The sequence below is a fragment of the Apaloderma vittatum genome, unplaced genomic scaffold (assembly GCF_000703405.1).
Source record: "Apaloderma vittatum isolate BGI_N311 unplaced genomic scaffold, ASM70340v1 scaffold16856, whole genome shotgun sequence".
NCBI classification, from domain to species: domain Eukaryota; kingdom Metazoa; phylum Chordata; class Aves; order Trogoniformes; family Trogonidae; genus Apaloderma; species Apaloderma vittatum.
In genome coordinates this window covers 7,809-14,102 of record NW_009722470.1, presented here as the reverse complement: position 1 = coordinate 14,102, position 6,294 = coordinate 7,809, and positions in this window count along the sequence as shown.

Below are 6,294 nucleotides of genomic sequence, written 5' to 3'. Positions count from 1 at the left end.
CTGCTGCAGGTGTTGGCTGGGCCGTACTTCCCACAGCACTTGAAATGTTAAGACCTTCTCAGAGCTTGACAGATTCATTCTGAGATGCCAGAAATAAAGCTAACAAATAACGTATGTAGATGCCGCCGAATGCAGTTGGTGTGTAATGGAGTTAACCCTTCCTCACGTCAGATGGTTGTACGGAATTTTACCTGGTCGTGAAGTTTGTTGCGTGGAAAACTTTGGACTGCAGGACTGCTGCACTCGGACTGAGTATCCAGTAGTCTTTCTAGGATGCAAGGGAGACTTAGCTCAGTTCACATAAGATGGATCAGCCTTGGCACAGCCGCTTTCATCGAGGTGCAACCTTTTGGTGCCAGTTCTGCTCCTCTAAGTAATTACCTTTTAAATTTCAGAGCGGCCTGAAAATACAGGATAGTTGCACAACATGCTTGAATATAACTTATGAAGTCGTATGGCATCAGATAATTGCATAGCACCGGCTAGGAGCGTCTGCTACAAAACCAGAGGAGTTTTTCATAATCTGGCCTCTGTGCTGGAAGAGCACAGCCACGAAAGGCAGCAGGCAGCCTGGTCTGCTCCCTTAGCTGAACCTGGAACGTGGAAGAAGATGGAAAGAAAGAGCACGTTCAAATTCAGAGGGCTGAAAACAGGGTGAGGAAGAGCTGGAAGAAAATGTGGAGCAAGAGCTCAGGAGAAGCTCTGAGTAGGGGAAAGAAGAAGGGGAAGCAGGACTTGCAGTGTCGGCAGCTGGGTGAGCTATAGGAAGAGCAGGTGGTGGAGAAAGTGGGATACGAGCTTGAGGAGCAGGGTCATTTGGAGAGGAGAGAAAGCCTGGGATGGATTACAGACACACACACTGTGCCCACTGGCTGCTTTTCTCCGAAATCTGGAGCTGAGCCTCAGAGACCCGACTCTCAGTTACTATACTGCAGAGAAGATGTGTCAAGCCCATCGGGTGAGCCTAAGTGTCACGAGAGCCCGCTATTGCTGCCAATTATTTCTGGTAGAGAGCTGAGCTGCAGACAGAAGGGGTTTAAATGCAGCTGCTGGTGCCTGTTTTAGCATCGATACAAGTCCAGATGTTAGAAAACCTTTCTGAAAATTTTTAGGTAGGAAGATACATTATAAATCCAGACCGTAGGTGTAAAATCAAACCCTCAAAAGCTAAGCTCCGCTGCTGTGATTGGGAACTGCGGCTTCAGTCCTGTCATGCATCTGCAGTGTGACAGCCGTTACTTACACGTCCTCCTGTCTTCAGCCGACCCTTGCCTCCTGCCCTGCGCGGGTTTGTCCTCAGAGTCAGTGTAGTGCAGTGAAACTCTTCTCTGCGGGGGCCCTGCTTCACACAGCTGAGGAGAAAGGCTGGTTTCTATGCGGACGCTACGGAGAGGGCGCGGTGGAGCGTGGTGCTCCCCTGGCTGGAAGCAGCTGGCCCTGCCGGCTGTTTTGCAGGAGGTCGCTTGTGCGTTTCTGTCGTTTGGTGCCCGGCGTGAGTTGCCTGATGGGGATGTGCACAAGTGCTGATTTTCTCCAGGCCGTAGCTGAAGCAGTTAGCTTTGCTCTTTTGGTACACAAGCAGGGCTCTGCGACACCAGAGGTCAGGTGCACGTGCTAAGCGCACGAAGTTGCCGGAGCGCTTGTTTTCATCTTGTCAACCTGTTCTTAAACTTGTAATGTAGGTTGTTATCGCTGTGTTACAGCAGGGTTGCAAAGATCGAATCTGTTTGAAGTGCCACGCTCGTCTTTGTAGTTTGTCAGCGATATCCGAGAAGGACTTGGCTGAAGTAGGTGTCGCACACGTCTCTCAGTCACAGCGGGGAGTGCTCACTGTCGTACGTCTGGATTCACGGTATGGCCACCGAAGAAAAGCGCGTTCCTACTCTGAATCTTCCTCTGCAGATTCACTGGTTTTGTCAGGGCCGTCCTCACTCAACATGAGAGCGTATGTCTGCAGAGGATCCTAATAGTGTGCTCCTGCCCTCCTGGTTTGAGCTAGAACAGAAGCAGTTCTCCGTTCAGTGATTTGGTTTTTCACCCAAGTCTCTCCTAAGCGACTGCACTTTCTGAAGTTAACGGCACGTTTCCTCAGGCAGTGTCTGCTTCTAGAAGTGATAACGATTGATGTTTACTGTTACTACCAAGGAATGGTGTGCAGAAAGGCTCTTGCCGTGTTGAAGTGCTGTGAGTAAAGGGGTTGTAAGTAAGTGAAAAGGTCACGCTTGCAGGAAGGAACGGCCAGGACAGGTGACCCAAAGGTGGCCAGTGAAGTTTTTCATTCTGTGTACATTGTACTCAGTATAAAGCTGAGGGATCGCAAGGGTCAAGCCCTCTTCTTCTGTGGCTGGTGTCTGAGGAGGACTCCATCCATTCTTCTGCCTTTGATCCCGATCTGTGTGTCCCAGTATCCGGGTCCTGAACCCAGTTCCTGTCCGTCATCTGTGTCCAGCCGGGGACTTGCTCAGTGCCTGCCCTGCAGTGATGACGCGATTGTCACTGCTGGAATTCAGTATTGGGTTTGTGTGTGTTTCTATACGTACCATTATTTTCTTGTTAATACTATTACAATATATTGTTACTATTTCATCGAAGCTGTCTTAGATACATTTTTTTCTAACTTGTCTCTCTCACTTATTCACTTTCCCTTCCCCTTTGAAAGGGAGCGTGGTTAACAGAAGGCGTCTCGTGTTTGTTTAGTGGTCAGCTCGGTCCTAACCCTTGACAGCTCCACATAGGAATTGGGTTGTGTGCCTGAAATAAGGCTTGGGGCTGCTTGCAGAATGTGAAGGGGCAAAAAATACTTTCCGCTGAACTGAAAGACACTGTGGTCCTGTGGAAAACAAAATAATGAGACACTGTACCTAAAGACTAATTCAAAAGAGAGTCAAATTAGGGTGGATAGATATTTTTGAATGTTTGCCTGAAACATACTTAATGATCCTTCTGGCATGGTTTTCCACGTGCTTAATGCTCTTTTGGGCACAGTTTGGATGTTTAGAATGTGTACCTGGACTGAGGCATGGAAATGAAGCCGACTCTCGGGCTTTACGCCCCAAGATGCTCTGCTGGGCTTCCACCTCTGTCCTCGCTGTTCCTCTGGCGTTGCTGCTGACCTGCTACACCCTTACTCGTTAGGACTGGGCTGTCGGGGGTTTATTAGTGTATTTGCACACGCAGTCCCACGCTGCAAGCGTCTGCATGGTTGGCACCGGGTCTAGCAAGCACATCCCCTCAGAATTCAGGCAGGTTTCCTGCTGGGATTGTTGTGTGAGCCTCACCCCCCGTGTTTAAAGCAGTGAAGTTATTAAATGGGGAGGGAGGGGAAGCAGAGGAGCAGTTTCAGCGCCGCGCAGCAGCCTTGTCTGTGCCTTTGTGTCTGCTTTTCCAATGACACGTGTCTCAATTGTTTTTTAATCTTTAAGCGATAAAACACTTGGTGTTTGTTTCCCTCTGACAGAGAAGAACCGCGGTGAGGCAGCTTACAGAAGGCAGGTGTGGTTTTCAAGACCGCCTTAACCGTATAAATGGCAGGAAATGTCGCCTTGCCTGAGCTGGTCTTCAGAAGGCGTTACACAAGGAGGGAAAAGCAAGTTCTTTGGATCAGACCTTAATCTGTTGACCGGCCTCGGGAGGATGCCTCGCAGGGAAAGGAGCTGCCCGGCGTGCCTCGGGTGGTCGTGGCCTTGCGCCGTGCGCCAGGGAGCGCCGCAGGCCTTGCCGTGGTGCAGTCCCTGCAGACCTCTGGTGTCCAGCGCCATTCTGTCGCGCCGTGCTGTGTCAGAGCTGCAGCGAGGTAAGCCCTTTGGTCCTGGGTGTTGTATCTTGGGGAGGACAAGCCCTCCCATCCCACTGCAGCCACTTCTGGTGGCAGTGTGACAGCACTTTATGCGTCTTTGAGGAATTTATCTGTAAGAGAATCCAACCCTAGCAGTAAAAGAAACAGACAAAACGGCTTTTCCGGTGCTCGTCCAAGTGGTATCTCTAATTGTTAGGTGCAGCCTGTTTGTAGAAATATCCAGAAGAACACGCTAGTTAGGATCTGCCCTTTTGCTTGGGACAGCACTGAGTCTTGGCCACAGTTACCCAGGGAAAGGGAGGACAGTCCTGCTGCTTCTGCTACACAGCTTCATCCCAGCTGCTTTTCTAAAGCCAGTGGACAGGTAAACGGTCAGAGGAGCCGGTTAACGTGGGGTGGGATGTGCCGAAGACGCGCGTGCGGTCATGGCGGAGCTGGCTCTGTCTAGTGTCTATTCTCGTGCCCCCTCCGGCTGTCAGTCGGGCCTGCAGAGCTGTCATATGGACTGAATGGTAATTTTTGCAATGGTTGGAGCTGGTTTTTCAGGTCATCTTCAGTTGGGGAGAAGAGGGTGAGGAGACTGCCTGGAACAAACGAGCGAGTGCTGGCAGCTCTGTGCAGACACTCTACAAGTGGTTGGACTGCTGATTTTGTTGCTGCTTTATGCTCACCAGTCCAAGGAGTTTACACAAGATGAGGCAATAAGTTTTGCTGGATCTCTTCCGAAGGCCTTCTAGCTCCTCACAGCAGCCTTGGAGAAGAGTCTGGGGGCAGCTTCCACAGGAGTTCAGAGCAGAGTGGAAAGTATTTAACAGGCTTTTCAAAAATGCAGAGGTTGGCTCAGGGTCCGTAAGGCCTTTCCTGATCCTGTTTTGGCTTTTAAATACAAAAGCCTGGCTGGTTCGGAAACAAATCGAAAGCAGACGTGAAGTGTCCCACACGCACCCCTTCAAACCCTCTGTTTTCGCTCCTTCCCCTGCCCCAAATCTCATCAAATTTTTTCTCCTAGTCTTGGCAACTTGGACCTAAAACCTGTTGGCACCCAAATTCTACTACTAAAATGTCGTGGGTTTTTTTTTTTTCCATGGCTGTGTTGTTTTAGCGAGTGGAGGGACTGTGTTTTCAGTAGGAGCACTAAAGCCTTTTGTCGCTTAATTAATGCTGAGGCGAGTTAAGAATCAACATGCAGCTGGCGACGGGTGTTTTGCAGCTGTTGGGACTGTTGCAGGTTACTTCACTTTCTCTGGAACGGAGCTGCCTCCCTCTGACAATGGCAAAACGAGCAGTTGTATGGCTCAGAAGGGTACAATTTTCACTCCTTTTTTATCCTGAAGGGGTGTCCTCTCCCTTTCTCTCTATCATTGTCCACCTAGATGAAGTCTGTTCTGGCAACTTTCCTCTTCTGTTGGCCAGGGAGGAGGAAGCAGGATGGAAAGAGAGGAGCAAACATCTGTCCTTTAGGTTTCAAATCAATGCAGCTCCTTGGCAGGCTGGCACTGTGAGCTCGGTCTTTAGGAAAGCTGCTCTTTCATTCGGGAGGTTGGCCTGAGCCAGTTCTCCCCCAGCCCAGGACCAAAGAGGTGGGGAGTTTGGTCCTTTCCAGCTTGTAGGACCATTGCAGCTGGCACAGGCTCCTCTGCCCAGTGTTTCGTTCGTGCAGTGCGCTGGAGGATCGTTTTGTGGCTTTGGAGGTGAGCCTGTCTCAGAAAACGAGTGAAATACTGTGCTGTGTGGGCTTGAATTCCCCCTGCCTCAGAGACTGGGTGTGGATTTAGTAAGGAGATCTGGATTTTCCAATTGAGCCTCTTGTCCTGAGCGCATTTTGAGAAAATGAGAAGAGTGGGGTCAGCCCCTCGGGTGCCATCGGTAGCCCCCTTTGTCCTGCGTGGGCAGCGCGGCGCCGCAGCCGGCGGTCCTGCCTGTAGGGACAGAAGTAGGACAAGAAATGACTTGAGTGATTTCTGTGCGACTTTGCAGACCTTACCTCAGTCGTGGCGAGAAGGATGGCATTTGCCTTTGCCTTCTGAAATGTGGGCTGGTGCCCCTGGCAGATTCTCTGTTAACTGCGCGTGAATCGTGACTCTGCTAAGCCTGTGCCTTGCGTGATGTCGTGTGCGCTGGGAAATCAACTGAACCCCTGGGAAAAAGTCGTCAGACCAGAGTTGGGCTGGTGAGCACCTGGAGCAGACCCCAACTAGCACCGGTGAGGTGTAGCTGCAGCATTAGGGGACATAGTTCAAGGCTTGCTGTCACCCTGTTTCTGAGCATTCTCATCTCTGAAGTGTTTCTGATGTCAGGGATGTGAAATCTCATTAGCAAATGATGGGCCTCGTGTGCAGAAATCTGCCTCGATGACCGCTTGACCTTACTCCGTCTCTTCTGATCAGAACGGTTGAAAATTTGTTGTTTTGCAAGTGTGACCACGATGTCACTGCCTTGGTTTATAAGTGGTGGCAGAAAGAGTCGTGGTATGCAGTGGCAAGAGAATTCCAGACCCT